We start from the raw sequence: 27,032 nt of genomic DNA on the forward strand, positions 1-27,032 counted from the left end.
AAATGAAGCACATGTCATAAATCATTATAAGACCAAGTCAATTGTTTGTTAAGAAGAAAACCGGTAGAAGACAGGGAGCGTTTGTCCAAATCAGCAAGCCAAGGTGACTATTAAGATCATCTCCATAGAGGTGAGTGGACTTCAATGGAGGCTTGACACAGACTAGGAGCACACAATCACACTTTTTTTGTGGTGGTGAGAGAATAGGCCATGAGAGCAGGCTTTGAAAGCCATGAATACCTCTGAAAAGGTGTGAGATCATTCTGGTCTGCTGCTAAATGTGCATGTTCCTACTGCATATAAGGCGATAATAAGGAAAAGCACACCTATCTCAAGTCATGTTTTATCCCCAGCAGGTGCCACTCCTCCAGAGTCGCAATGCAGTCGGCTGAGTTGGGCAGACTACACATGCAGGCATGATGCAGGGAATCCCTGGGGTATTTACTGGGCAAGGCGTATCTTACACACAGCACCCAAAATGACAGATTGAATTTATTATTATAGAAGATATAAATATATATGACAGCAGAGCCGGCCAATTGAGATGTTCACAATTGCGCGTTGCATCTAGCTTTGAAGTGGGTCCGTGAAAATCAGCAGGAAGTGCATTTTGAAGGTGGATTTGCTATGATTTTCCATAGTGTGGTGACATGATAGTGACTTTACATTTCTTTGACCTTTTGTAACGAGATGTGGGATACCCATTGAAAGCCTTGTCGAATTTCAAGTGGACCTGAACTCAGAACGTCCTTTCTGCTCTAAAAGATACGCAACAGCATAACAACCTTTAAACAAGAAACATTTCTTTGTTACAGCTAATAGAAATCCTAAGATAAATCTGCACTGTTTCTACTTCCTGACTGATGGAAGCAGACATATTGTTAACAGGCTGTGCTTTCAAATGAGCTTATCTGCCATTGGCAGTCATGTGACCCAGGGTGATCACCACAACTAGTGATTAGACACAAATGAGGGGGACAGGCTAAAGTCTCTAAATACATACACAGGGCGCATTTCTCTATGTTTTCCTTCTTTCCTGTGCAAGAGTTCTGGTCCACTTTAAAAGCCTTTGGCAGCCATGAGAATCCAAGTCATTTGTATCAGAGTACAATGTGTGTTGGTATGCTACATGTAAGGGCCAAAGAAGGAATGTGCCACCCCAGATGGGACTCGAACCCACAATCCCTGGCTTAGGAGGCCAGTGCCTTATCCATTAGGCCACTGGGGCATGCTGTAGAAGTGCAGCAAGTAGGCTTTTGCTCCACAGAGACTGCACAATGCCTCTTGTAGCAAATGAGTTGCAAATGGACGTACTTCTTTTCCTTGTGTTGTGCCATGGATTTTGCAGGTGATATAGCTCTTGCCAGCTTCCTCCACTGCTCTTCAACAAGCAAAAGCATTGGTCTCATTCTTTTTGGTCCTCACTCAAAACAAGCTTCCCTTGTTGGGCAATGACAGCTCCTGCGTGTAGCAGTGGCATACTGGCACCCTTTGGCTTGAATGTTTTGGGTCATAGGAGAAAGGTGATTAAAGGAAGCAAAAGGGCAACTATCTCTGCTCCAGGTGAGGCTCGAACTCACAACCTCGGCATTGCTCAACAGATACTGTCTTATAAGTACCGCGCGCTAACCGATTGCGCCACTGGAGCTCCGTTGTTGCTGTTGGGGAGGTGCCTTTATCACCAGGACACTTGGCCTGTGATGCGTAACTCGTTAAAATGAAGCACATGTCATAAATCATTATAAGACCAAGTCAATTGTTTGTTAAGAAGAAAACCGGTAGAAGACAGGGAGCGTTTGTCCAAATCAGCAAGCCAAGGTGACTATTAAGATCATCTCCATAGAGGTGAGTGGACTTCAATGGAGGCTTGACACAGACTAGGAGCACATAATCACACTTTTTTTGTGGTGGTGAGAGAATAGGCCATGAGAGCAGGCTTTGAAAGCCATGAATACCTCTGAAAAGGTGTGAGATCATTCTGGTCTGCTGCTAAATGTGCATGTTCCTACTGCATATAAGGCGATAATAAGGAAAAGCACACCTATCTCAAGTCATGTTTTATCCCCAGCAGGTGCCACTCCTCCAGAGTCGCAATGCAGTCGGCTGAGTTGGGCAGACTACACATGCAGGCATGATGCAGGGAATCCCTGGGGTATTTACTGGGCAAGGCGTATCTTACACACAGCACCCAAAATGACAGATTGAATTTATTATTATAGAAGATATAAATATATATGACAGCAGAGCCGGCCAATTGAGATGTTCACAATTGCGCGTTGCATCTAGCTTTGAAGTGGGTCCGTGAAAATCAGCAGGAAGTGCATTTTGAAGGTGGATTTGCTATGATTTTCCATAGTGTGGTGACATGATAGTGACTTTACATTTCTTTGACCTTTTGTAACGAGATGTGGGATACCCATTGAAAGCCTTGTCGAATTTCAAGTGGACCTGAACTCAGAACGTCCTTTCTGCTCTAAAAGATACGCAACAGCATAACAACCTTTAAACAAGAAACATTTCTTTGTTACAGCTAATAGAAATCCTAAGATAAATCTGCACTGTTTCTACTTCCTGACTGATGGAAGCAGACATATTGTTAACAGGCTGTGCTTTCAAATGAGCTTATCTGCCATTGGCAGTCATGTGACCCAGGGTGATCACCACAACTAGTGATTAGACACAAATGAGGGGGACAGGCTAAAGTCTCTAAATACATACACAGGGCGCATTTCTCTATGTTTTCCTTCTTTCCTGTGCAAGAGTTCTGGTCCACTTTAAAAGCCTTTGGCAGCCATGAGAATCCAAGTCATTTGTATCAGAGTACAATGTGTGTTGGTATGCTACATGTAAGGGCCAAAGAAGGAATGTGCCACCCCAGATGGGACTCGAACCCACGATCCCTGGCTTAGGAAGCCAGTGCCTTATCCATTAGGCCACTGGGGCATGCTGTAGAAGTGCAGCAAGTAGGCTTTTGCTCCACAGAGACTGCACAATGCCTCTTGTAGCAAATGAGTTGCAAATGGACATACTTCTTTTCCTTGTGTTGTGCCATGGATTTTGCAGGTGATATAGCTCTTGCCAGCTTCCTCCACTGCTCTTCAACAAGCAAAAGCATTGGTCTCATTCTTTTTGGTCCTCACTCAAAACAAGCTTCCCTTGTTGGGCAATGACAGCTCCTGCGTGTAGCAGTGGCATACTGGCACCCTTTGGCTTGAATGTTTTGGGTCATAGGAGAAAGGTGATTAAAGGAAGCAAAAGGGCAACTATCTCTGCTCCAGGTGAGGCTCGAACTCACAACCTCAGCATTGCTCAACAGATACTGTCTTATAAGTACCGCGCGCTAACCGATTGCGCCACTGGAGCTCCGTTGCTGCTGTTGGGGAGGTGCCTTTATCACCAGGACACTTGGCCTGTGATGCGTAACTCGTTAAAATGAAGCACATGTCATAAATCATTATAAGACCAAGTCAATTGTTTGTTAAGAAGAAAACCGGTAGAAGACAGGGAGCGTTTGTCCAAATCAGCAAGCCAAGGTGACTATTAAGATCATCTCCATAGAGGTGAGTGGACTTCAATGGAGGCTTGACACAGACTAGGAGCACACAATCCAGCGGCGGACTGGCCCGGGGGGACGGGGGATTTTTTCCCCCCAGGCCGCCTCATCCTAATTGATTAGGGCCGGCCCGGTTAGGTAACTGCACCGCAGTCCGCAGCCGTCAGCCGAGAATTGTGTGCGCAGTGCACACAGCCTTTAATATTATGTATGCAGCGGGCGGCCGCTCACTTCAATGCCGGCCCCCTGCCCGCCCCCCCTGTCACAGTGACACACAAGTTACTGGGTGTTCGGGCCGGCCCGGCGGCTCAGAGGCTGAAGATGAATGACGCAGGTGCGCAGTGCCGGGCCGGTTGGCTACTTCTCCGAGTCCGATCTGAATCACGTGGTGTGACGTGGGTGGCCAATGGGAGCCCTGCCCTGGTGCCTGCAGCACGCTGCGTGTATGGTTCACGCTGATGCTCTGGACGTGACTCCGCCCCCCGCCTGGAGTCCTGACCTGGAGCCGTTCATTGCTGCTCAGTGGCTGGCGGCTGCTGTCACTCAGGAGTACGCTGATGGACGTGACTCCGCCCCCCACATGGACCTGGAGCTGCTGCTGAGCCTGCCTGATCCGAATCGTTCATGATCCGGACAACACTATGAGGCATTGCCATTGGCGACCCGACCTGCTGCCTGTCACTTGTGCTGTGACAGGTCACCTGTGGTATAGGCCTGAGAAATTGAGACGTCACGAAGTAAGTTGCCTGTGGTCTGTGGAGGTCTGAAGGAGACAGGTTGCAGAGGAGGTTTTTAAAGATTTTGGTGTTTTGTTTTTGTTTTTTTCTTCTCATTTTCATTTCTATTCTCTGCCCTGGCTCTGATCAGTTTATTTATGACAAGTTCTGACTTTGGCCTGAGGTAACAAATCATGCAATTTGGGCGCCCGCTAGTGCCTGAAGTTTCATGCTTGAGCCGCTATAGAAATATCAGCATGCATTGAGCCGTAATTTGAGCGCAGCCCCCACTACCCAAATTACGGCTCAATGTCGATATTTAGCGGAGCCTGAGAACTTACTTTTTTTTTCTTGCGGTTGGCGGCAGGCAGGGGAGTGGGAGGCAGGCGTCAGACAGGTAGTTTGTGGGGGGAAAGGGGGTTAGGCATCGTGTAAGTAGTTTGTGTGTTGCGGGGAGGGGGTGTTGGCTGTTAAGCATCAGGAAGGAAGTTTGTGTGGAGGTGTTTAGGCGGAAGGTAGCCGGGGGGGGGGGGGGGGAGGAGGAGGAGGATGTGATTACACCTCAGGCAGGTAGTTTGCGGGGGTGCACGCGAGGAGGTGGCAGGGAGCCTTGGGGAATTACGGTGGCCATACATCTGTTGACTTGGCGATCAACCAACTGTTTAGATAATCACTATCAAATTGAATGAAAATTGGTGCTGCCACAAGCATGCCCAATCGACAATTTGACTGATTTCAGGTGGAAATTGGTCAAATCTGAGATTCTGGAAAACTCAGGCCGATGTGGTTGCATCATCCCTCCAAATGTATTATGTGACCCCCGGTGCCTGTGCAGTTATACTTTTACCTGTCCCGCTGTCCTGCAAGTGTCCTTAATGTATTTTCTCAATGGCGCCCCACGTGACTACTGGCATATAGCATGTGGGGTGCGTGTGTGACGTCATTTGGGCTGAGGCTGCCATGAAAAAGGGCCTCTAGTTTGTGTTTTCCCCCCAGGCCGAAAGGTCCCAGTCCTCCCCTGACACAATCACACTTTTTTTGTGGTGGTGAGAGAATAGGCCATGAGAGCAGGCTTTGAAAGCCATGAATACCTCTGAAAAGGTGTGAGATCATTCTGGTCTGCTGCTAAATGTGCATGTTCCTACTGCATATAAGGCGATAATAAGGAAAAGCACACCTATCTCAAGTCATGTTTTATCCCCAGCAGGTGCCACTCCTCCAGAGTCGCAATGCAGTCGGCTGAGTTGGGCAGACTACACATGCAGGCATGATGCAGGGAATCCCTGGGGTATTTACTGGGCAAGGCGTATCTTACACACAGCACCCAAAATGACAGATTGAATTTATTATTATAGAAGATATAAATATATATGACAGCAGAGCCGGCCAATTGAGATGTTCACAATTGCGCGTTGCATCTAGCTTTGAAGTGGGTCCGTGAAAATCAGCAGGAAGTGCATTTTGAAGGTGGATTTGCTATGATTTTCCATAGTGTGGTGACATGATAGTGACTTTACATTTCTTTGACCTTTTGTAACGAGATGTGGGATACCCATTGAAAGCCTTGTCGAATTTCAAGTGGACCTGAACTCAGAACGTCCTTTCTGCTCTAAAAGATACGCAACAGCATAACAACCTTTAAACAAGAAACATTTCTTTGTTACAGCTAATAGAAATCCTAAGATAAATCTGCACTGTTTCTACTTCCTGACTGATGGAAGCAGACATATTGTTAACAGGCTGTGCTTTCAAATGAGCTTATCTGCCATTGGCAGTCATGTGACCCAGGGTGATCACCACAACTAGTGATTAGACACAAATGAGGGGGACAGGCTAAAGTCTCTAAATACATACACAGGGCGCATTTCTCTATGTTTTCCTTCTTTCCTGTGCAAGAGTTCTGGTCCACTTTAAAAGCCTTTGGCAGCCATGAGAATCCAAGTCATTTGTATCAGAGTACAATGTGTGTTGGTATGCTACATGTAAGGGCCAAAGAAGGAATGTGCCACCCCAGATGGGACTCGAACCCACAATCCCTGGCTTAGGAGGCCAGTGCCTTATCCATTAGGCCACTGGGGCATGCTGTAGAAGTGCAGCAAGTAGGCTTTTGCTCCACAGAGACTGCACAATGCCTCTTGTAGCAAATGAGTTGCAAATGGACGTACTTCTTTTCCTTGTGTTGTGCCATGGATTTTGCAGGTGATATAGCTCTTGCCAGCTTCCTCCACTGCTCTTCAACAAGCAAAAGCATTGGTCTCATTCTTTTTGGTCCTCACTCAAAACAAGCTTCCCTTGTTGGGCAATGACAGCTCCTGCGTGTAGCAGTGGCATACTGGCACCCTTTGGCTTGAATGTTTTGGGTCATAGGAGAAAGGTGATTAAAGGAAGCAAAAGGGCAACTATCTCTGCTCCAGGTGAGGCTCGAACTCACAACCTCGGCATTGCTCAACAGATACTGTCTTATAAGTACCGCGCGCTAACCGATTGCGCCACTGGAGCTCCGTTGTTGCTGTTGGGGAGGTGCCTTTATCACCAGGACACTTGGCCTGTGATGCGTAACTCGTTAAAATGAAGCACATGTCATAAATCATTATAAGACCAAGTCAATTGTTTGTTAAGAAGAAAACCGGTAGAAGACAGGGAGCGTTTGTCCAAATCAGCAAGCCAAGGTGACTATTAAGATCATCTCCATAGAGGTGAGTGGACTTCAATGGAGGCTTGACACAGACTAGGAGCACATAATCACACTTTTTTTGTGGTGGTGAGAGAATAGGCCATGAGAGCAGGCTTTGAAAGCCATGAATACCTCTGAAAAGGTGTGAGATCATTCTGGTCTGCTGCTAAATGTGCATGTTCCTACTGCATATAAGGCGATAATAAGGAAAAGCACACCTATCTCAAGTCATGTTTTATCCCCAGCAGGTGCCACTCCTCCAGAGTCGCAATGCAGTCGGCTGAGTTGGGCAGACTACACATGCAGGCATGATGCAGGGAATCCCTGGGGTATTTACTGGGCAAGGCGTATCTTACACACAGCACCCAAAATGACAGATTGAATTTATTATTATAGAAGATATAAATATATATGACAGCAGAGCCGGCCAATTGAGATGTTCACAATTGCGCGTTGCATCTAGCTTTGAAGTGGGTCCGTGAAAATCAGCAGGAAGTGCATTTTGAAGGTGGATTTGCTATGATTTTCCATAGTGTGGTGACATGATAGTGACTTTACATTTCTTTGACCTTTTGTAACGAGATGTGGGATACCCATTGAAAGCCTTGTCGAATTTCAAGTGGACCTGAACTCAGAACGTCCTTTCTGCTCTAAAAGATACGCAACAGCATAACAACCTTTAAACAAGAAACATTTCTTTGTTACAGCTAATAGAAATCCTAAGATAAATCTGCACTGTTTCTACTTCCTGACTGATGGAAGCAGACATATTGTTAACAGGCTGTGCTTTCAAATGAGCTTATCTGCCATTGGCAGTCATGTGACCCAGGGTGATCACCACAACTAGTGATTAGACACAAATGAGGGGGACAGGCTAAAGTCTCTAAATACATACACAGGGCGCATTTCTCTATGTTTTCCTTCTTTCCTGTGCAAGAGTTCTGGTCCACTTTAAAAGCCTTTGGCAGCCATGAGAATCCAAGTCATTTGTATCAGAGTACAATGTGTGTTGGTATGCTACATGTAAGGGCCAAAGAAGGAATGTGCCACCCCAGATGGGACTCGAACCCACAATCCCTGGCTTAGGAGGCCAGTGCCTTATCCATTAGGCCACTGGGGCATGCTGTAGAAGTGCAGCAAGTAGGCTTTTGCTCCACAGAGACTGCACAATGCCTCTTGTAGCAAATGAGTTGCAAATGGACGTACTTCTTTTCCTTGTGTTGTGCCATGGATTTTGCAGGTGATATAGCTCTTGCCAGCTTCCTCCACTGCTCTTCAACAAGCAAAAGCATTGGTCTCATTCTTTTTGGTCCTCACTCAAAACAAGCTTCCCTTGTTGGGCAATGACAGCTCCTGCGTGTAGCAGTGGCATACTGGCACCCTTTGGCTTGAATGTTTTGGGTCATAGGAGAAAGGTGATTAAAGGAAGCAAAAGGGCAACTATCTCTGCTCCAGGTGAGGCTCGAACTCACAACCTCGGCATTGCTCAACAGATACTGTCTTATAAGTACCGCGCGCTAACCGATTGCGCCACTGGAGCTCCGTTGTTGCTGTTGGGGAGGTGCCTTTATCACCAGGACACTTGGCCTGTGATGCGTAACTCGTTAAAATGAAGCACATGTCATAAATCATTATAAGACCAAGTCAATTGTTTGTTAAGAAGAAAACCGGTAGAAGACAGGGAGCGTTTGTCCAAATCAGCAAGCCAAGGTGACTATTAAGATCATCTCCATAGAGGTGAGTGGACTTCAATGGAGGCTTGACACAGACTAGGAGCACATAATCACACTTTTTTTGTGGTGGTGAGAGAATAGGCCATGAGAGCAGGCTTTGAAAGCCATGAATACCTCTGAAAAGGTGTGAGATCATTCTGGTCTGCTGCTAAATGTGCATGTTCCTACTGCATATAAGGCGATAATAAGGAAAAGCACACCTATCTCAAGTCATGTTTTATCCCCAGCAGGTGCCACTCCTCCAGAGTCGCAATGCAGTCGGCTGAGTTGGGCAGACTACACATGCAGGCATGATGCAGGGAATCCCTGGGGTATTTACTGGGCAAGGCGTATCTTACACACAGCACCCAAAATGACAGATTGAATTTATTATTATAGAAGATATAAATATATATGACAGCAGAGCTGGCCAATTGAGATGTTCACAATTGCGCGTTGCATCTAGCTTTGAAGTGGGTCCGTGAAAATCAGCAGGAAGTGCATTTTGAAGGTGGATTTGCTATGATTTTCCATAGTGTGGTGACATGATAGTGACTTTACATTTCTTTGACCTTTTGTAACGAGATGTGGGATACCCATTGAAAGCCTTGTCGAATTTCAAGTGGACCTGAACTCAGAACGTCCTTTCTGCTCTAAAAGATACGCAACAGCATAACAACCTTTAAACAAGAAACATTTCTTTGTTACAGCTAATAGAAATCCTAAGATAAATCTGCACTGTTTCTACTTCCTGACTGATGGAAGCAGACATATTGTTAACAGGCTGTGCTTTCAAATGAGCTTATCTGCCATTGGCAGTCATGTGACCCAGGGTGATCACCACAACTAGTGATTAGACACAAATGAGGGGGACAGGCTAAAGTCTCTAAATACATACACAGGGCGCATTTCTCTATGTTTTCCTTCTTTCCTGTGCAAGAGTTCTGGTCCACTTTAAAAGCCTTTGGCAGCCATGAGAATCCAAGTCATTTGTATCAGAGTACAATGTGTGTTGGTATGCTACATGTAAGGGCCAAAGAAGGAATGTGCCACCCCAGATGGGACTCGAACCCACGATCCCTGGCTTAGGAAGCCAGTGCCTTATCCATTAGGCCACTGGGGCATGCTGTAGAAGTGCAGCAAGTAGGCTTTTGCTCCACAGAGACTGCACAATGCCTCTTGTAGCAAATGAGTTGCAAATGGACATACTTCTTTTCCTTGTGTTGTGCCATGGATTTTGCAGGTGATATAGCTCTTGCCAGCTTCCTCCACTGCTCTTCAACAAGCAAAAGCATTGGTCTCATTCTTTTTGGTCCTCACTCAAAACAAGCTTCCCTTGTTGGGCAATGACAGCTCCTGCGTGTAGCAGTGGCATACTGGCACCCTTTGGCTTGAATGTTTTGGGTCATAGGAGAAAGGTGATTAAAGGAAGCAAAAGGGCAACTATCTCTGCTCCAGGTGAGGCTCGAACTCACAACCTCAGCATTGCTCAACAGATACTGTCTTATAAGTACCGCGCGCTAACCGATTGCGCCACTGGAGCTCCGTTGCTGCTGTTGGGGAGGTGCCTTTATCACCAGGACACTTGGCCTGTGATGCGTAACTCGTTAAAATGAAGCACATGTCATAAATCATTATAAGACCAAGTCAATTGTTTGTTAAGAAGAAAACCGGTAGAAGACAGGGAGCGTTTGTCCAAATCAGCAAGCCAAGGTGACTATTAAGATCATCTCCATAGAGGTGAGTGGACTTCAATGGAGGCTTGACACAGACTAGGAGCACACAATCCAGCGGCGGACTGGCCCGGGGGGACGGGGGATTTTTTCCCCCCAGGCCGCCTCATCCTAATTGATTAGGGCCGGCCCGGTTAGGTAACTGCACCGCAGTCCGCAGCCGTCAGCCGAGAATTGTGTGCGCAGTGCACACAGCCTTTAATATTATGTATGCAGCGGGCGGCCGCTCACTTCAATGCCGGCCCCCTGCCCGCCCCCCCTGTCACAGTGACACACAAGTTACTGGGTGTTCGGGCCGGCCCGGCGGCTCAGAGGCTGAAGATGAATGACGCAGGTGCGCAGTGCCGGGCCGGTTGGCTACTTCTCCGAGTCCGATCTGAATCACGTGGTGTGACGTGGGTGGCCAATGGGAGCCCTGCCCTGGTGCCTGCAGCACGCTGCGTGTATGGTTCACGCTGATGCTCTGGACGTGACTCCGCCCCCCGCCTGGAGTCCTGACCTGGAGCCGTTCATTGCTGCTCAGTGGCTGGCGGCTGCTGTCACTCAGGAGTACGCTGATGGACGTGACTCCGCCCCCCACATGGACCTGGAGCTGCTGCTGAGCCTGCCTGATCCGAATCGTTCATGATCCGGACAACACTATGAGGCATTGCCATTGGCGACCCGACCTGCTGCCTGTCACTTGTGCTGTGACAGGTCACCTGTGGTATAGGCCTGAGAAATTGAGACGTCACGAAGTAAGTTGCCTGTGGTCTGTGGAGGTCTGAAGGAGACAGGTTGCAGAGGAGGTTTTTAAAGATTTTGGTGTTTTGTTTTTGTTTTTTTCTTCTCATTTTCATTTCTATTCTCTGCCCTGGCTCTGATCAGTTTATTTATGACAAGTTCTGACTTTGGCCTGAGGTAACAAATCATGCAATTTGGGCGCCCGCTAGTGCCTGAAGTTTCATGCTTGAGCCGCTATAGAAATATCAGCATGCATTGAGCCGTAATTTGAGCGCAGCCCCCACTACCCAAATTACGGCTCAATGTCGATATTTAGCGGAGCCTGAGAACTTACTTTTTTTTTCTTGCGGTTGGCGGCAGGCAGGGGAGTGGGAGGCAGGCGTCAGACAGGTAGTTTGTGGGGGGAAAGGGGGTTAGGCATCGTGTAAGTAGTTTGTGTGTTGCGGGGAGGGGGTGTTGGCTGTTAAGCATCAGGAAGGAAGTTTGTGTGGAGGTGTTTAGGCGGAAGGTAGCCGGGGGGGGGGGGGGGGAGGAGGAGGAGGATGTGATTACACCTCAGGCAGGTAGTTTGCGGGGGTGCACGCGAGGAGGTGGCGGGGAGCCTTGGGGAATTACGGTGGCCATACATCTGTTGACTTGGCGATCAACCAACTGTTTAGATAATCACTATCAAATTGAATGAAAATTGGTGCTGCCACAAGCATGCCCAATCGACAATTTGACTGATTTCAGGTGGAAATTGGTCAAATCTGAGATTCTGGAAAACTCAGGCCGATGTGGTTGCATCATCCCTCCAAATGTATTATGTGACCCCCGGTGCCTGTGCAGTTATACTTTTACCTGTCCCGCTGTCCTGCAAGTGTCCTTAATGTATTTTCTCAATGGCGCCCCACGTGACTACTGGCATATAGCATGTGGGGTGCGTGTGTGACGTCATTTGGGCTGAGGCTGCCATGAAAAAGGGCCTCTAGTTTGTGTTTTCCCCCCAGGCCGAAAGGTCCCAGTCCTCCCCTGACACAATCACACTTTTTTTGTGGTGGTGAGAGAATAGGCCATGAGAGCAGGCTTTGAAAGCCATGAATACCTCTGAAAAGGTGTGAGATCATTCTGGTCTGCTGCTAAATGTGCATGTTCCTACTGCATATAAGGCGATAATAAGGAAAAGCACACCTATCTCAAGTCATGTTTTATCCCCAGCAGGTGCCACTCCTCCAGAGTCGCAATGCAGTCGGCTGAGTTGGGCAGACTACACATGCAGGCATGATGCAGGGAATCCCTGGGGTATTTACTGGGCAAGGCGTATCTTACACACAGCACCCAAAATGACAGATTGAATTTATTATTATAGAAGATATAAATATATATGACAGCAGAGCCGGCCAATTGAGATGTTCACAATTGCGCGTTGCATCTAGCTTTGAAGTGGGTCCGTGAAAATCAGCAGGAAGTGCATTTTGAAGGTGGATTTGCTATGATTTTCCATAGTGTGGTGACATGATAGTGACTTTACATTTCTTTGACCTTTTGTAACGAGATGTGGGATACCCATTGAAAGCCTTGTCGAATTTCAAGTGGACCTGAACTCAGAACGTCCTTTCTGCTCTAAAAGATACGCAACAGCATAACAACCTTTAAACAAGAAACATTTCTTTGTTACAGCTAATAGAAATCCTAAGATAAATCTGCACTGTTTCTACTTCCTGACTGATGGAAGCAGACATATTGTTAACAGGCTGTGCTTTCAAATGAGCTTATCTGCCATTGGCAGTCATGTGACCCAGGGTGATCACCACAACTAGTGATTAGACACAAATGAGGGGGACAGGCTAAAGTCTCTAAATACATACACAGGGCGCATTTCTCTATGTTTTCCTTCTTTCCTGTGCAAGAGTTCTGGTCCACTTTAAAAGCCTTTGGCAGCCATGAGAATCCAAGTCATTTGTATCAGAGTACAATGTGTGTTGGTATGCTACATGTAAGGGCCAAAGAAGGAATGTGCCACCCCAGATGGGACTCGAACCCACAATCCCTGGCTTAGGAGGCCAGTGCCTTATCCATTAGGCCACTGGGGCATGCTGTAGAAGTGCAGCAAGTAGGCTTTTGCTCCACAGAGACTGCACAATGCCTCTTGTAGCAAATGAGTTGCAAATGGACGTACTTCTTTTCCTTGTGTTGTGCCATGGATTTTGCAGGTGATATAGCTCTTGCCAGCTTCCTCCACTGCTCTTCAACAAGCAAAAGCATTGGTCTCATTCTTTTTGGTCCTCACTCAAAACAAGCTTCCCTTGTTGGGCAATGACAGCTCCTGCGTGTAGCAGTGGCATACTGGCACCCTTTGGCTTGAATGTTTTGGGTCATAGGAGAAAGGTGATTAAAGGAAGCAAAAGGGCAACTATCTCTGCTCCAGGTGAGGCTCGAACTCACAACCTCGGCATTGCTCAACAGATACTGTCTTATAAGTACCGCGCGCTAACCGATTGCGCCACTGGAGCTCCGTTGTTGCTGTTGGGGAGGTGCCTTTATCACCAGGACACTTGGCCTGTGATGCGTAACTCGTTAAAATGAAGCACATGTCATAAATCATTATAAGACCAAGTCAATTGTTTGTTAAGAAGAAAACCGGTAGAAGACAGGGAGCGTTTGTCCAAATCAGCAAGCCAAGGTGACTATTAAGATCATCTCCATAGAGGTGAGTGGACTTCAATGGAGGCTTGACACAGACTAGGAGCACATAATCACACTTTTTTTGTGGTGGTGAGAGAATAGGCCATGAGAGCAGGCTTTGAAAGCCATGAATACCTCTGAAAAGGTGTGAGATCATTCTGGTCTGCTGCTAAATGTGCATGTTCCTACTGCATATAAGGCGATAATAAGGAAAAGCACACCTATCTCAAGTCATGTTTTATCCCCAGCAGGTGCCACTCCTCCAGAGTCGCAATGCAGTCGGCTGAGTTGGGCAGACTACACATGCAGGCATGATGCAGGGAATCCCTGGGGTATTTACTGGGCAAGGCGTATCTTACACACAGCACCCAAAATGACAGATTGAATTTATTATTATAGAAGATATAAATATATATGACAGCAGAGCTGGCCAATTGAGATGTTCACAATTGCGCGTTGCATCTAGCTTTGAAGTGGGTCCGTGAAAATCAGCAGGAAGTGCATTTTGAAGGTGGATTTGCTATGATTTTCCATAGTGTGGTGACATGATAGTGACTTTACATTTCTTTGACCTTTTGTAACGAGATGTGGGATACCCATTGAAAGCCTTGTCGAATTTCAAGTGGACCTGAACTCAGAACGTCCTTTCTGCTCTAAAAGATACGCAACAGCATAACAACCTTTAAACAAGAAACATTTCTTTGTTACAGCTAATAGAAATCCTAAGATAAATCTGCACTGTTTCTACTTCCTGACTGATGGAAGCAGACATATTGTTAACAGGCTGTGCTTTCAAATGAGCTTATCTGCCATTGGCAGTCATGTGACCCAGGGTGATCACCACAACTAGTGATTAGACACAAATAAGGGGGACAGGCTAAAGTCTCTAAATACATACACAGGATGCATTTCTCTATGTTCTCCTTCTTTCCTGTGCAAGAGTTCTGGTCCACTTTAAAAGCCTTTGGCAGCCATGAGAATCCAAGTCATTTGTATCAGAGTACAATGTGTGTTGGTATGCTACATGTAAGGGCCAAAGAAGGAATGTGCCACCCCAGATGGGACTCGAACCCACAATCCCTGGCTTAGGAGGCCAGTGCCTTATCCATTAGGCCACTGGGGCATGCTGTAGAAGTGCAGCAAGTAGGCTTTTGCTCCACAGAGACTGCACAATGCCTCTTGCAGCAAATGAGTTGCAAATGGACGTACTTCTTTTCCTTGTGTTGTGCCATGGATTTTGCAGGTGATATAGCTCTTGCCAGCTTCCTCCACTGCTCTTCAACAAGCAAAAGCATTGGTCTCATTCTTTTTGGTCCTCACTCAAAACAAGCTTCCCTTGTTGGGCAATGACAGCTCCTGCGTGTAGCAGTGGCATACTGGCACCCTTTGGCTTGAATGTTTTGGGTCATAGGAGAAAGGTGATTAAAGGAAGCAAAAGGGCAACTATCTCTGCTCCAGGTGAGGCTCGAACTCACAACCTCGGCATTGCTCAACAGATACTGTCTTATAAGTACCGCGCGCTAACCGATTGCGCCACTGGAGCTCCGTTGCTGCTGTTGGGGAGGTGCCTTTATCACCAGGACACTTGGCCTGTGATGCGTAACTCGTTAAAATGAAGCACATGTCATAAATCATTATAAGACCAAGTCAATTGTTTGTTAAGAAGAAAACCGGTAGAAGACAGGGAGCGTTTGTCCAAATCAGCAAGCCAAGGTGACTATTAAGATCATCTCCATAGAGGTGAGTGGACTTCAATGGAGGCTTGACACAGACTAGGAGCACACAATCACACTTTTTTTGTGGTGGTGAGAGAATAGGCCATGAGAGCAGGCTTTGAAAGCCATGAATACCTCTGAAAAGGTGTGAGATCATTCTGGTCTGCTGCTAAATGTGCATGTTCCTACTGCATATAAGGCGATAATAAGGAAAAGCACACCTATCTCAAGTCATGTTTTATCCCCAGCAGGTGCCACTCCTCCAGAGTCGCAATGCAGTCGGCTGAGTTGGGCAGACTACACATGCAGGCATGATGCAGGGAATCCCTGGGGTATTTACTGGGCAAGGCGTATCTTACACACAGCACCCAAAATGACAGATTGAATTTATTATTATAGAAGATATAAATATATATGACAGCAGAGCCGGCCAATTGAGATGTTCACAATTGCGCGTTGCATCTAGCTTTGAAGTGGGTCCGTGAAAATCAGCAGGAAGTGCATTTTGAAGGTGGATTTGCTATGATTTTCCATAGTGTGGTGACATGATAGTGACTTTACATTTCTTTGACCTTTTGTAACGAGATGTGGGATACCCATTGAAAGCCTTGTCGAATTTCAAGTGGACCTGAACTCAGAACGTCCTTTCTGCTCTAAAAGATACGCAACAGCATAACAACCTTTAAACAAGAAACATTTCTTTGTTACAGCTAATAGAAATCCTAAGATAAATCTGCACTGTTTCTACTTCCTGACTGATGGAAGCAGACATATTGTTAACAGGCTGTGCTTTCAAATGAGCTTATCTGCCATTGGCAGTCATGTGACCCAGGGTGATCACCACAACTAGTGATTAGACACAAATGAGGGGGACAGGCTAAAGTCTCTAAATACATACACAGGGCGCATTTCTCTATGTTTTCCTTCTTTCCTGTGCAAGAGTTCTGGTCCACTTTAAAAGCCTTTGGCAGCCATGAGAATCCAAGTCATTTGTATCAGAGTACAATGTGTGTTGGTATGCTACATGTAAGGGCCAAAGAAGGAATGTGCCACCCCAGATGGGACTCGAACCCACAATCCCTGGCTTAGGAGGCCAGTGCCTTATCCATTAGGCCACTGGGGCATGCTGTAGAAGTGCAGCAAGTAGGCTTTTGCTCCACAGAGACTGCACAATGCCTCTTGTAGCAAATGAGTTGCAAATGGACGTACTTCTTTTCCTTGTGTTGTGCCATGGATTTTGCAGGTGATATAGCTCTTGCCAGCTTCCTCCACTGCTCTTCAACAAGCAAAAGCATTGGTCTCATTCTTTTTGGTCCTCACTCAAAACAAGCTTCCCTTGTTGGGCAATGACAGCTCCTGCGTGTAGCAGTGGCATACTGGCACCCTTTGGCTTGAATGTTTTGGGTCATAGGAGAAAGGTGATTAAAGGAAGCAAAAGGGCAACTATCTCTGCTCCAGGTGAGGCTCGAACTCACAACCTCGGCATTGCTCAACAGATACTGTCTTATAAGTACCGCGCGCTAACCGATTGCGCCACTGGAGCTCCGTTGTTGCTGTTGGGGAGGTGCCTTTATCACCAGGACACTTGGCCTGTGATGCGTAACTCGTTAAAATGAAGCACATGTCATAAATCATTATAAGACCAAGTCAATTGTTTGTTAAGAAGAAAACCGGTAGAAGACAGGGAGCGTTTGTCCAAATCAGCAAGCCAAGGTGACTATTAAGATCATCTCCATAGAGGTGAGTGGACTTCAATGGAGGCTTGACACAGACTAGGAGCACATAATCACACTTTTTTTGTGGTGGTGAGAGAATAGGCCATGAGAGCAGGCTTTGAAAGCCATGAATACCTCTGAAAAGGTGTGAGATCATTCTGGTCTGCTGCTAAATGTGCATGTTCCTACTGCATATAAGGCGATAATAAGGAAAAGCACACCTATCTCAAGTCATGTTTTATCCCCAGCAGGTGCCACTCCTCCAGAGTCGCAATGCAGTCGGCTGAGTTGGGCAGACTACACATGCAGGCATGATGCAGGGAATCCCTGGGGTATTTACTGGGCAAGGCGTATCTTACACACAGCACCCAAAATGACAGATTGAATTTATTATTATAGAAGATATAAATATATATGACAGCAGAGCTGGCCAATTGAGATGTTCACAATTGCGCGTTGCATCTAGCTTTGAAGTGGGTCCGTGAAAATCAGCAGGAAGTGCATTTTGAAGGTGGATTTGCTATGATTTTCCATAGTGTGGTGACATGATAGTGACTTTACATTTCTTTGACCTTTTGTAACGAGATGTGGGATACCCATTGAAAGCCTTGTCGAATTTCAAGTGGACCTGAACTCAGAACGTCCTTTCTGCTCTAAAAGATACGCAACAGCATAACAACCTTTAAACAAGAAACATTTCTTTGTTACAGCTAATAGAAATCCTAAGATAAATCTGCACTGTTTCTACTTCCTGACTGATGGAAGCAGACATATTGTTAACAGGCTGTGCTTTCAAATGAGCTTATCTGCCATTGGCAGTCATGTGACCCAGGGTGATCACCACAACTAGTGATTAGACACAAATAAGGGGGACAGGCTAAAGTCTCTAAATACATACACAGGATGCATTTCTCTATGTTCTCCTTCTTTCCTGTGCAAGAGTTCTGGTCCACTTTAAAAGCCTTTGGCAGCCATGAGAATCCAAGTCATTTGTATCAGAGTACAATGTGTGTTGGTATGCTACATGTAAGGGCCAAAGAAGGAATGTGCCACCCCAGATGGGACTCGAACCCACAATCCCTGGCTTAGGAGGCCAGTGCCTTATCCATTAGGCCACTGGGGCATGCTGTAGAAGTGCAGCAAGTAGGCTTTTGCTCCACAGAGACTGCACAATGCCTCTTGCAGCAAATGAGTTGCAAATGGACGTACTTCTTTTCCTTGTGTTGTGCCATGGATTTTGCAGGTGATATAGCTCTTGCCAGCTTCCTCCACTGCTCTTCAACAAGCAAAAGCATTGGTCTCATTCTTTTTGGTCCTCACTCAAAACAAGCTTCCCTTGTTGGGCAATGACAGCTCCTGCGTGTAGCAGTGGCATACTGGCACCCTTTGGCTTGAATGTTTTGGGTCATAGGAGAAAGGTGATTAAAGGAAGCAAAAGGGCAACTATCTCTGCTCCAGGTGAGGCTCGAACTCACAACCTCGGCATTGCTCAACAGATACTGTCTTATAAGTACCGCGCGCTAACCGATTGCGCCACTGGAGCTCCGTTGCTGCTGTTGGGGAGGTGCCTTTATCACCAGGACACTTGGCCTGTGATGCGTAACTCGTTAAAATGAAGCACATGTCATAAATCATTATAAGACCAAGTCAATTGTTTGTTAAGAAGAAAACCGGTAGAAGACAGGGAGCGTTTGTCCAAATCAGCAAGCCAAGGTGACTATTAAGATCATCTCCATAGAGGTGAGTGGACTTCAATGGAGGCTTGACACAGACTAGGAGCACACAATCACACTTTTTTTGTGGTGGTGAGAGAATAGGCCATGAGAGCAGGCTTTGAAAGCCATGAATACCTCTGAAAAGGTGTGAGATCATTCTGGTCTGCTGCTAAATGTGCATGTTCCTACTGCATATAAGGCGATAATAAGGAAAAGCACACCTATCTCAAGTCATGTTTTATCCCCAGCAGGTGCCACTCCTCCAGAGTCGCAATGCAGTCGGCTGAGTTGGGCAGACTACACATGCAGGCATGATGCAGGGAATCCCTGGGGTATTTACTGGGCAAGGCGTATCTTACACACAGCACCCAAAATGACAGATTGAATTTATTATTATAGAAGATATAAATATATATGACAGCAGAGCCGGCCAATTGAGATGTTCACAATTGCGCGTTGCATCTAGCTTTGAAGTGGGTCCGTGAAAATCAGCAGGAAGTGCATTTTGAAGGTGGATTTGCTATGATTTTCCATAGTGTGGTGACATGATAGTGACTTTACATTTCTTTGACCTTTTGTAACGAGATGTGGGATACCCATTGAAAGCCTTGTCGAATTTCAAGTGGACCTGAACTCAGAACGTCCTTTCTGCTCTAAAAGATACGCAACAGCATAACAACCTTTAAACAAGAAACATTTCTTTGTTACAGCTAATAGAAATCCTAAGATAAATCTGCACTGTTTCTACTTCCTGACTGATGGAAGCAGACATATTGTTAACAGGCTGTGCTTTCAAATGAGCTTATCTGCCATTGGCAGTCATGTGACCCAGGGTGATCACCACAACTAGTGATTAGACACAAATGAGGGGGACAGGCTAAAGTCTCTAAATACATACACAGGGCGCATTTCTCTATGTTTTCCTTCTTTCCTGTGCAAGAGTTCTGGTCCACTTTAAAAGCCTTTGGCAGCCATGAGAATCCAAGTCATTTGTATCAGAGTACAATGTGTGTTGGTATGCTACATGTAAGGGCCAAAGAAGGAATGTGCCACCCCAGATGGGACTCGAACCCACGATCCCTGGCTTAGGAGGCCAGTGCCTTATCCATTAGGCCACTGGGGCATGCTGTAGAAGTGCAGCAAGTAGGCTTTTGCTCCACAGAGACTGCACAATGCCTCTTGTAGCAAATGAGTTGCAAATGGACGTACTTCTTTTCCTTGTGTTGTGCCATGGATTTTGCAGGTGATATAGCTCTTGCCAGCTTCCTCCACTGCTCTTCAACAAGCAAAAGCATTGGTCTCATTCTTTTTGGTCCTCACTCAAAACAAGCTTCCCTTGTTGGGCAATGACAGCTCCTGCGTGTAGCAGTGGCATACTGGCACCCTTTGGCTTGAATGTTTTGGGTCATAGGAGAAAGGTGATTAAAGGAAGCAAAAGGGCAACTATCTCTGCTCCAGGTGAGGCTCGAACTCACAACCTCGGCATTGCTCAACAGATACTGTCTTATAAGTACCGCGCGCTAACCGATTGCGCCACTGGAGCTCCGTTGTTGCTGTTGGGGAGGTGCCTTTATCACCAGGACACTTGGCCTGTGATGCGTAACTCGTTAAAATGAAGCACATGTCATAAATCATTATAAGACCAAGTCAATTGTTTGTTAAGAAGAAAACCGGTAGAAGACAGGGAGCGTTTGTCCAAATCAGCAAGCCAAGGTGACTATTAAGATCATCTCCATAGAGGTGAGTGGACTTCAATGGAGGCTTGACACAGACTAGGAGCACACAATCACACTTTTTTTGTGGTGGTGAGAGAATAGGCCATGAGAGCAGGCTTTGAAAGCCATGAATACCTCTGAAAAGGTGTGAGATCATTCTGGTCTGCTGCTAAATGTGCATGTTCCTACTGCATATAAGGCGATAATAAGGAAAAGCACACCTATCTCAAGTCATGTTTTATCCCCAGCAGGTGCCACTCCTCCAGAGTCGCAATGCAGTCGGCTGAGTTGGGCAGACTACACATGCAGGCATGATGCAGGGAATCCCTGGGGTATTTACTGGGCAAGGCGTATCTTACACACAGCACCCAAAATGACAGATTGAATTTATTATTATAGAAGATATAAATATATATGACAGCAGAGCCGGCCAATTGAGATGTTCACAATTGCGCGTTGCATCTAGCTTTGAAGTGGGTCCGTGAAAATCAGCAGGAAGTGCATTTTGAAGGTGGATTTGCTATGATTTTCCATAGTGTGGTGACATGATAGTGACTTTACATTTCTTTGACCTTTTGTAACGAGATGTGGGATACCCATTGAAAGCCTTGTCGAATTTCAAGTGGACCTGAACTCAGAACGTCCTTTCTGCTCTAAAAGATACGCAACAGCATAACAACCTTTAAACAAGAAACATTTCTTTGTTACAGCTAATAGAAATCCTAAGATAAATCTGCACTGTTTCTACTTCCTGACTGATGGAAGCAGACATATTGTTAACAGGCTGTGCTTTCAAATGAGCTTATCTGCCATTGGCAGTCATGTGACCCAGGGTGATCACCACAACTAGTGATTAGACACAAATGAGGGGGACAGGCTAAAGTCTCTAAATACATACACAGGGCGCATTTCTCTATGTTTTCCTTCTTTCCTGTGCAAGAGTTCTGGTCCACTTTAAAAGCCTTTGGCAGCCATGAGAATCCAAGTCATTTGTATCAGAGTACAATGTGTGTTGGTATGCTACATGTAAGGGCCAAAGAAGGAATGTGCCACCCCAGATGGGACTCGAACCCACAATCCCTGGCTTAGGAGGCCAGTGCCTTATCCATTAGGCCACTGGGGCATGCTGTAGAAGTGCAGCAAGTAGGCTTTTGCTCCACAGAGACTGCACAATGCCTCTTGTAGCAAATGAGTTGCAAATGGACGTACTTCTTTTCCTTGTGTTGTGCCATGGATTTTGCAGGTGATATAGCTCTTGCCAGCTTCCTCCACTGCTCTTCAACAAGCAAAAGCATTGGTCTCATTCTTTTTGGTCCTCACTCAAAACAAGCTTCCCTTGTTGGGCAATGACAGCTCCTGCGTGTAGCAGTGGCATACTGGCACCCTTTGGCTTGAATGTTTTGGGTCATAGGAGAAAGGTGATTAAAGGAAGCAAAAGGGCAACTATCTCTGCTCCAGGTGAGGCTCGAACTCACAACCTCGGCATTGCTCAACAGATACTGTCTTATAAGTACCGCGCGCTAACCGATTGCGCCACTGGAGCTCTGTTGTTGCTGTTGGGGAGGTGCCTTTATCACCAGGACACTTGGCCTGTGATGCGTAACTCGTTAAAATGAAGCACATGTCATAAATCATTATAAGACCAAGTCAATTGTTTGTTAAGAAGAAAACCGGTAGAAGACAGGGAGCGTTTGTCCAAATCAGCAAGCCAAGGTGACTATTAAGATCATCTCCATAGAGGTGAGTGGACTTCAATGGAGGCTTGACACAGACTAGGAGCACATAATCACACTTTTTTTGTGGTGGTGAGAGAATAGGCCATGAGAGCAGGCTTTGAAAGCCATGAATACCTCTGAAAAGGTGTGAGATCATTCTGGTCTGCTGCTAAATGTGCATGTTCCTACTGCATATAAGGCGATAATAAGGAAAAGCACACCTATCTCAAGTCATGTTTTATCCCCAGCAGGTGCCACTCCTCCAGAGTCGCAATGCAGTCGGCTGAGTTGGGCAGACTACACATGCAGGCATGATGCAGGGAATCCCTGGGGTATTTACTGGGCAAGGCGTATCTTACACACAGCACCCAAAATGACAGATTGAATTTATTATTATAGAAGATATAAATATATATGACAGCAGAGCCGGCCAATTGAGATGTTCACAATTGCGCGTTGCATCTAGCTTTGAAGTGGGTCCGTGAAAATCAGCAGGAAGTGCATTTTGAAGGTGGATTTGCTATGATTTTCCATAGTGTGGTGACATGATAGTGACTTTACATTTCTTTGACCTTTTGTAACGAGATGTGGGATACCCATTGAAAGCCTTGTCGAATTTCAAGTGGACCTGAACTCAGAACGTCCTTTCTGCTCTAAAAGATACGCAACAGCATAACAACCTTTAAACAAGAAACATTTCTTTGTTACAGCTAATAGAAATCCTAAGATAAATCTGCACTGTTTCTACTTCCTGACTGATGGAAGCAGACATATTGTTAACAGGCTGTGCTTTCAAATGAGCTTATCTGCCATTGGCAGTCATGTGACCCAGGGTGATCACCACAACTAGTGATTAGACACAAATGAGGGGGACAGGCTAAAGTCTCTAAATACATACACAGGGCGCATTTCTCTATGTTTTCCTTCTTTCCTGTGCAAGAGTTCTGGTCCACTTTAAAAGCCTTTGGCAGCCATGAGAATCCAAGTCATTTGTATCAGAGTACAATGTGTGTTGGTATGCTACATGTAAGGGCCAAAGAAGGAATGTGCCACCCCAGATGGGACTCGAACCCACGATCCCTGGCTTAGGAAGCCAGTGCCTTATCCATTAGGCCACTGGGGCATGCTGTAGAAGTGCAGCAAGTAGGCTTTTGCTCCACAGAGACTGCACAATGCCTCTTGTAGCAAATGAGTTGCAAATGGACATACTTCTTTTCCTTGTGTTGTGCCATGGATTTTGCAGGTGATATAGCTCTTGCCAGCTTCCTCCACTGCTCTTCAACAAGCAAAAGCATTGGTCTCATTCTTTTTGGTCCTCACTCAAAACAAGCTTCCCTTGTTGGGCAATGACAGCTCCTGCGTGTAGCAGTGGCATACTGGCACCCTTTGGCTTGAATGTTTTGGGTCATAGGAGAAAGGTGATTAAAGGAAGCAAAAGGGCAACTATCTCTGCTCCAGGTGAGGCTCGAACTCACAACCTCAGCATTGCTCAACAGATACTGTCTTATAAGTACCGCGCGCTAACCGATTGCGCCACTGGAGCTCCGTTGCTGCTGTTGGGGAGGTGCCTTTATCACCAGGACACTTGGCCTGTGATGCGTAACTCGTTAAAATGAAGCACATGTCATAAATCATTATAAGACCAAGTCAATTGTTTGTTAAGAAGAAAACCGGTAGAAGACAGGGAGCGTTTGTCCAAATCAGCAAGCCAAGGTGACTATTAAGATCATCTCCATAGAGGTGAGTGGACTTCAATGGAGGCTTGACACAGACTAGGAGCACACAATCCAGCGGCGGACTGGCCCGGGGGGACGGGGGATTTTTTCCCCCCAGGCCGCCTCATCCTAATTGATTAGGGCCGGCCCGGTTAGGTAACTGCACCGCAGTCCGCAGCCGTCAGCCGAGAATTGTGTGCGCAGTGCACACAGCCTTTAATATTATGTATGCAGCGGGCGGCCGCTCACTTCAATGCCGGCCCCCTGCCCGCCCCCCCTGTCACAGTGACACACAAGTTACTGGGTGTTCGGGCCGGCCCGGCGGCTCAGAGGCTGAAGATGAATGACGCAGGTGCGCAGTGCCGGGCCGGTTGGCTACTTCTCCGAGTCCGATCTGAATCACGTGGTGTGACGTGGGTGGCCAATGGGAGCCCTGCCCTGGTGCCTGCAGCACGCTGCGTGTATGGTTCACGCTGATGCTCTGGACGTGACTCCGCCCCCCGCCTGGAGTCCTGACCTGGAGCCGTTCATTGCTGCTCAGTGGCTGGCGGCTGCTGTCACTCAGGAGTACGCTGATGGACGTGACTCCGCCCCCCACATGGACCTGGAGCTGCTGCTGAGCCTGCCTGATCCGAATCGTTCATGATCCGGACAACACTATGAGGCATTGCCATTGGCGACCCGACCTGCTGCCTGTCACTTGTGCTGTGACAGGTCACCTGTGGTATAGGCCTGAGAAATTGAGACGTCACGAAGTAAGTTGCCTGTGGTCTGTGGAGGTCTGAAGGAGACAGGTTGCAGAGGAGGTTTTTAAAGATTTTGGTGTTTTGTTTTTGTTTTTTTCTTCTCATTTTCATTTCTATTCTCTGCCCTGGCTCTGATCAGTTTATTTATGACAAGTTCTGACTTTGGCCTGAGGTAACAAATCATGCAATTTGGGCGCCCGCTAGTGCCTGAAGTTTCATGCTTGAGCCGCTATAGAAATATCAGCATGCATTGAGCCGTAATTTGAGCGCAGCCCCCACTACCCAAATTACGGCTCAATGTCGATATTTAGCGGAGCCTGAGAACTTACTTTTTTTTTCTTGCGGTTGGCGGCAGGCAGGGGAGTGGGAGGCAGGCGTCAGACAGGTAGTTTGTGGGGGGAAAGGGGGTTAGGCATCGTGTAAGTAGTTTGTGTGTTGCGGGGAGGGGGTGTTGGCTGTTAAGCATCAGGAAGGAAGTTTGTGTGGAGGTGTTTAGGCGGAAGGTAGCCGGGGGGGGGGGGGGGGGAGGAGGAGGAGGATGTGATTACACCTCAGGCAGGTAGTTTGCGGGGGTGCACGCGAGGAGGTGGCGGGGAGCCTTGGGGAATTACGGTGGCCATACATCTGTTGACTTGGCGATCAACCAACTGTTTAGATAATCACTATCAAATTGAATGAAAATTGGTGCTGCCACAAGCATGCCCAATCGACAATTTGACTGATTTCAGGTGGAAATTGGTCAAATCTGAGATTCTGGAAAACTCAGGCCGATGTGGTTGCATCATCCCTCCAAATGTATTATGTGACCCCCGGTGCCTGTGCAGTTATACTTTTACCTGTCCCGCTGTCCTGCAAGTGTCCTTAATGTATTTTCTCAATGGCGCCCCACGTGACTACTGGCATATAGCATGTGGGGTGCGTGTGTGACGTCATTTGGGCTGAGGCTGCCATGAAAAAGGGCCTCTAGTTTGTGTTTTCCCCCCAGGCCGAAAGGTCCCAGTCCTCCCCTGACACAATCACACTTTTTTTGTGGTGGTGAGAGAATAGGCCATGAGAGCAGGCTTTGAAAGCCATGAATACCTCTGAAAAGGTGTGAGATCATTCTGGTCTGCTGCTAAATGTGCATGTTCCTACTGCATATAAGGCGATAATAAGGAAAAGCACACCTATCTCAAGTCATGTTTTATCCCCAGCAGGTGCCACTCCTCCAGAGTCGCAATGCAGTCGGCTGAGTTGGGCAGACTACACATGCAGGCATGATGCAGGGAATCCCTGGGGTATTTACTGGGCAAGGCGTATCTTACACACAGCACCCAAAATGACAGATTGAATTTATTATTATAGAAGATATAAATATATATGACAGCAGAGCCGGCCAATTGAGATGTTCACAATTGCGCGTTGCATCTAGCTTTGAAGTGGGTCCGTGAAAATCAGCAGGAAGTGCATTTTGAAGGTGGATTTGCTATGATTTTCCATAGTGTGGTGACATGATAGTGACTTTACATTTCTTTGACCTTTTGTAACGAGATGTGGGATACAATTGAAAGCCTTGTCGAATTTCAAGTGGACCTGAACTCAGAACGTCCTTTCTGCTCTAAAAGATACGCAACAGCATAACAACCTTTAAACAAGAAACATTTCTTTGTTACAGCTAATAGAAATCCTAAGATAAATCTGCACTGTTTCTACTTCCTGACTGATGGAAGCAGACATATTGTTAACAGGCTGTGCTTTCAAATGAGCTTATCTGCCATTGGCAGTCATGTGACCCAGGGTGATCACCACAACTAGTGATTAGACACAAATGAGGGGGACAGGCTAAAGTCTCTAAATACATACACAGGGTGCATTTCTCTATGTTCTCCTTCTTTCCTGTGCAAGAGTTCTGGTCCACTTTAAAAGCCTTTGGCAGCCATGAGAATCCAAGTCATTTGTATCAGAGTACAATGTGTGTTGGTATGCTACATGTAAGGGCCAAAGAAGGAATGTGCCACCCCAGATGGGACTCGAACCCACAATCCCTGGCTTAGGAGGCCAGTGCCTTATCCATTAGGCCACTGGGGCATGCTGTAGAAGTGCAGCAAGTAGGCTTTTGCTCCACAGAGACTGCACAATGCCTCTTGTAGCAAATGAGTTGCAAATGGACGTACTTCTTTTCCTTGTGTTGTGCCATGGATTTTGCAGGTGATATAGCTCTTGCCAGCTTCCTCCACTGCTC

General features: G+C 46.6%; 25 non-coding genes across 25 annotated transcripts; all 25 read right to left on the reverse strand.

The window, feature by feature from the left end:
* Nucleotides 1–1,155: 1,155 nt before the first annotated feature.
* TRNAR-CCU (transfer RNA arginine (anticodon CCU)) lies at nucleotides 1,156–1,228 on the reverse strand. The gene has a single exon. It is a non-coding gene; the product is annotated as a tRNA-Arg (tRNA).
* A 327-nt stretch (nucleotides 1,229–1,555) lies between these two features.
* Nucleotides 1,556–1,648, reverse strand: TRNAI-UAU (transfer RNA isoleucine (anticodon UAU)). Its single transcript is given in 2 exon segments — nucleotides 1,556–1,591; nucleotides 1,611–1,648. It is a non-coding gene; the product is annotated as a tRNA-Ile (tRNA).
* A 1,222-nt stretch (nucleotides 1,649–2,870) lies between these two features.
* Nucleotides 2,871–2,943, reverse strand: TRNAR-CCU (transfer RNA arginine (anticodon CCU)). The gene has a single exon. It is a non-coding gene; the product is annotated as a tRNA-Arg (tRNA).
* Nucleotides 2,944–3,270: 327 nt separating this feature from the next.
* On the reverse strand, nucleotides 3,271–3,363 carry TRNAI-UAU (transfer RNA isoleucine (anticodon UAU)). The gene is given in 2 exon segments: nucleotides 3,271–3,306; nucleotides 3,326–3,363. It is a non-coding gene; the product is annotated as a tRNA-Ile (tRNA).
* Nucleotides 3,364–6,275: 2,912 nt separating this feature from the next.
* TRNAR-CCU (transfer RNA arginine (anticodon CCU)) lies at nucleotides 6,276–6,348 on the reverse strand. Its single transcript has one exon. It is a non-coding gene; the product is annotated as a tRNA-Arg (tRNA).
* Nucleotides 6,349–6,675: 327 nt separating this feature from the next.
* Nucleotides 6,676–6,768, reverse strand: TRNAI-UAU (transfer RNA isoleucine (anticodon UAU)). The gene is given in 2 exon segments: nucleotides 6,676–6,711; nucleotides 6,731–6,768. It is a non-coding gene; the product is annotated as a tRNA-Ile (tRNA).
* A 1,222-nt stretch (nucleotides 6,769–7,990) lies between these two features.
* TRNAR-CCU (transfer RNA arginine (anticodon CCU)) lies at nucleotides 7,991–8,063 on the reverse strand. The gene has a single exon. It is a non-coding gene; the product is annotated as a tRNA-Arg (tRNA).
* A 327-nt stretch (nucleotides 8,064–8,390) lies between these two features.
* Nucleotides 8,391–8,483, reverse strand: TRNAI-UAU (transfer RNA isoleucine (anticodon UAU)). Its single transcript is given in 2 exon segments — nucleotides 8,391–8,426; nucleotides 8,446–8,483. It is a non-coding gene; the product is annotated as a tRNA-Ile (tRNA).
* A 1,222-nt stretch (nucleotides 8,484–9,705) lies between these two features.
* Nucleotides 9,706–9,778, reverse strand: TRNAR-CCU (transfer RNA arginine (anticodon CCU)). Its single transcript has one exon. It is a non-coding gene; the product is annotated as a tRNA-Arg (tRNA).
* A 327-nt stretch (nucleotides 9,779–10,105) lies between these two features.
* Nucleotides 10,106–10,198, reverse strand: TRNAI-UAU (transfer RNA isoleucine (anticodon UAU)). The gene is given in 2 exon segments: nucleotides 10,106–10,141; nucleotides 10,161–10,198. It is a non-coding gene; the product is annotated as a tRNA-Ile (tRNA).
* A 2,912-nt stretch (nucleotides 10,199–13,110) lies between these two features.
* On the reverse strand, nucleotides 13,111–13,183 carry TRNAR-CCU (transfer RNA arginine (anticodon CCU)). Its single transcript has one exon. It is a non-coding gene; the product is annotated as a tRNA-Arg (tRNA).
* Nucleotides 13,184–13,510: 327 nt separating this feature from the next.
* TRNAI-UAU (transfer RNA isoleucine (anticodon UAU)) lies at nucleotides 13,511–13,603 on the reverse strand. Its single transcript is given in 2 exon segments — nucleotides 13,511–13,546; nucleotides 13,566–13,603. It is a non-coding gene; the product is annotated as a tRNA-Ile (tRNA).
* A 1,222-nt stretch (nucleotides 13,604–14,825) lies between these two features.
* TRNAR-CCU (transfer RNA arginine (anticodon CCU)) lies at nucleotides 14,826–14,898 on the reverse strand. The gene has a single exon. It is a non-coding gene; the product is annotated as a tRNA-Arg (tRNA).
* A 327-nt stretch (nucleotides 14,899–15,225) lies between these two features.
* Nucleotides 15,226–15,318, reverse strand: TRNAI-UAU (transfer RNA isoleucine (anticodon UAU)). Its single transcript is given in 2 exon segments — nucleotides 15,226–15,261; nucleotides 15,281–15,318. It is a non-coding gene; the product is annotated as a tRNA-Ile (tRNA).
* Nucleotides 15,319–16,540: 1,222 nt separating this feature from the next.
* Nucleotides 16,541–16,613, reverse strand: TRNAR-CCU (transfer RNA arginine (anticodon CCU)). Its single transcript has one exon. It is a non-coding gene; the product is annotated as a tRNA-Arg (tRNA).
* A 327-nt stretch (nucleotides 16,614–16,940) lies between these two features.
* TRNAI-UAU (transfer RNA isoleucine (anticodon UAU)) lies at nucleotides 16,941–17,033 on the reverse strand. The gene is given in 2 exon segments: nucleotides 16,941–16,976; nucleotides 16,996–17,033. It is a non-coding gene; the product is annotated as a tRNA-Ile (tRNA).
* Nucleotides 17,034–18,255: 1,222 nt separating this feature from the next.
* On the reverse strand, nucleotides 18,256–18,328 carry TRNAR-CCU (transfer RNA arginine (anticodon CCU)). The gene has a single exon. It is a non-coding gene; the product is annotated as a tRNA-Arg (tRNA).
* A 327-nt stretch (nucleotides 18,329–18,655) lies between these two features.
* Nucleotides 18,656–18,748, reverse strand: TRNAI-UAU (transfer RNA isoleucine (anticodon UAU)). The gene is given in 2 exon segments: nucleotides 18,656–18,691; nucleotides 18,711–18,748. It is a non-coding gene; the product is annotated as a tRNA-Ile (tRNA).
* Nucleotides 18,749–19,970: 1,222 nt separating this feature from the next.
* Nucleotides 19,971–20,043, reverse strand: TRNAR-CCU (transfer RNA arginine (anticodon CCU)). Its single transcript has one exon. It is a non-coding gene; the product is annotated as a tRNA-Arg (tRNA).
* Nucleotides 20,044–20,370: 327 nt separating this feature from the next.
* Nucleotides 20,371–20,463, reverse strand: TRNAI-UAU (transfer RNA isoleucine (anticodon UAU)). Its single transcript is given in 2 exon segments — nucleotides 20,371–20,406; nucleotides 20,426–20,463. It is a non-coding gene; the product is annotated as a tRNA-Ile (tRNA).
* Nucleotides 20,464–21,685: 1,222 nt separating this feature from the next.
* On the reverse strand, nucleotides 21,686–21,758 carry TRNAR-CCU (transfer RNA arginine (anticodon CCU)). Its single transcript has one exon. It is a non-coding gene; the product is annotated as a tRNA-Arg (tRNA).
* Nucleotides 21,759–22,085: 327 nt separating this feature from the next.
* On the reverse strand, nucleotides 22,086–22,178 carry TRNAI-UAU (transfer RNA isoleucine (anticodon UAU)). The gene is given in 2 exon segments: nucleotides 22,086–22,121; nucleotides 22,141–22,178. It is a non-coding gene; the product is annotated as a tRNA-Ile (tRNA).
* Nucleotides 22,179–23,400: 1,222 nt separating this feature from the next.
* Nucleotides 23,401–23,473, reverse strand: TRNAR-CCU (transfer RNA arginine (anticodon CCU)). Its single transcript has one exon. It is a non-coding gene; the product is annotated as a tRNA-Arg (tRNA).
* A 327-nt stretch (nucleotides 23,474–23,800) lies between these two features.
* On the reverse strand, nucleotides 23,801–23,893 carry TRNAI-UAU (transfer RNA isoleucine (anticodon UAU)). Its single transcript is given in 2 exon segments — nucleotides 23,801–23,836; nucleotides 23,856–23,893. It is a non-coding gene; the product is annotated as a tRNA-Ile (tRNA).
* A 2,912-nt stretch (nucleotides 23,894–26,805) lies between these two features.
* TRNAR-CCU (transfer RNA arginine (anticodon CCU)) lies at nucleotides 26,806–26,878 on the reverse strand. Its single transcript has one exon. It is a non-coding gene; the product is annotated as a tRNA-Arg (tRNA).
* Between the last annotated feature and the right edge of the window lie 154 nt (nucleotides 26,879–27,032).

Source organism: Hyperolius riggenbachi, chromosome 3, assembly GCF_040937935.1.
Source record: "Hyperolius riggenbachi isolate aHypRig1 chromosome 3, aHypRig1.pri, whole genome shotgun sequence".
Taxonomy (NCBI): domain Eukaryota; kingdom Metazoa; phylum Chordata; class Amphibia; order Anura; family Hyperoliidae; genus Hyperolius; species Hyperolius riggenbachi.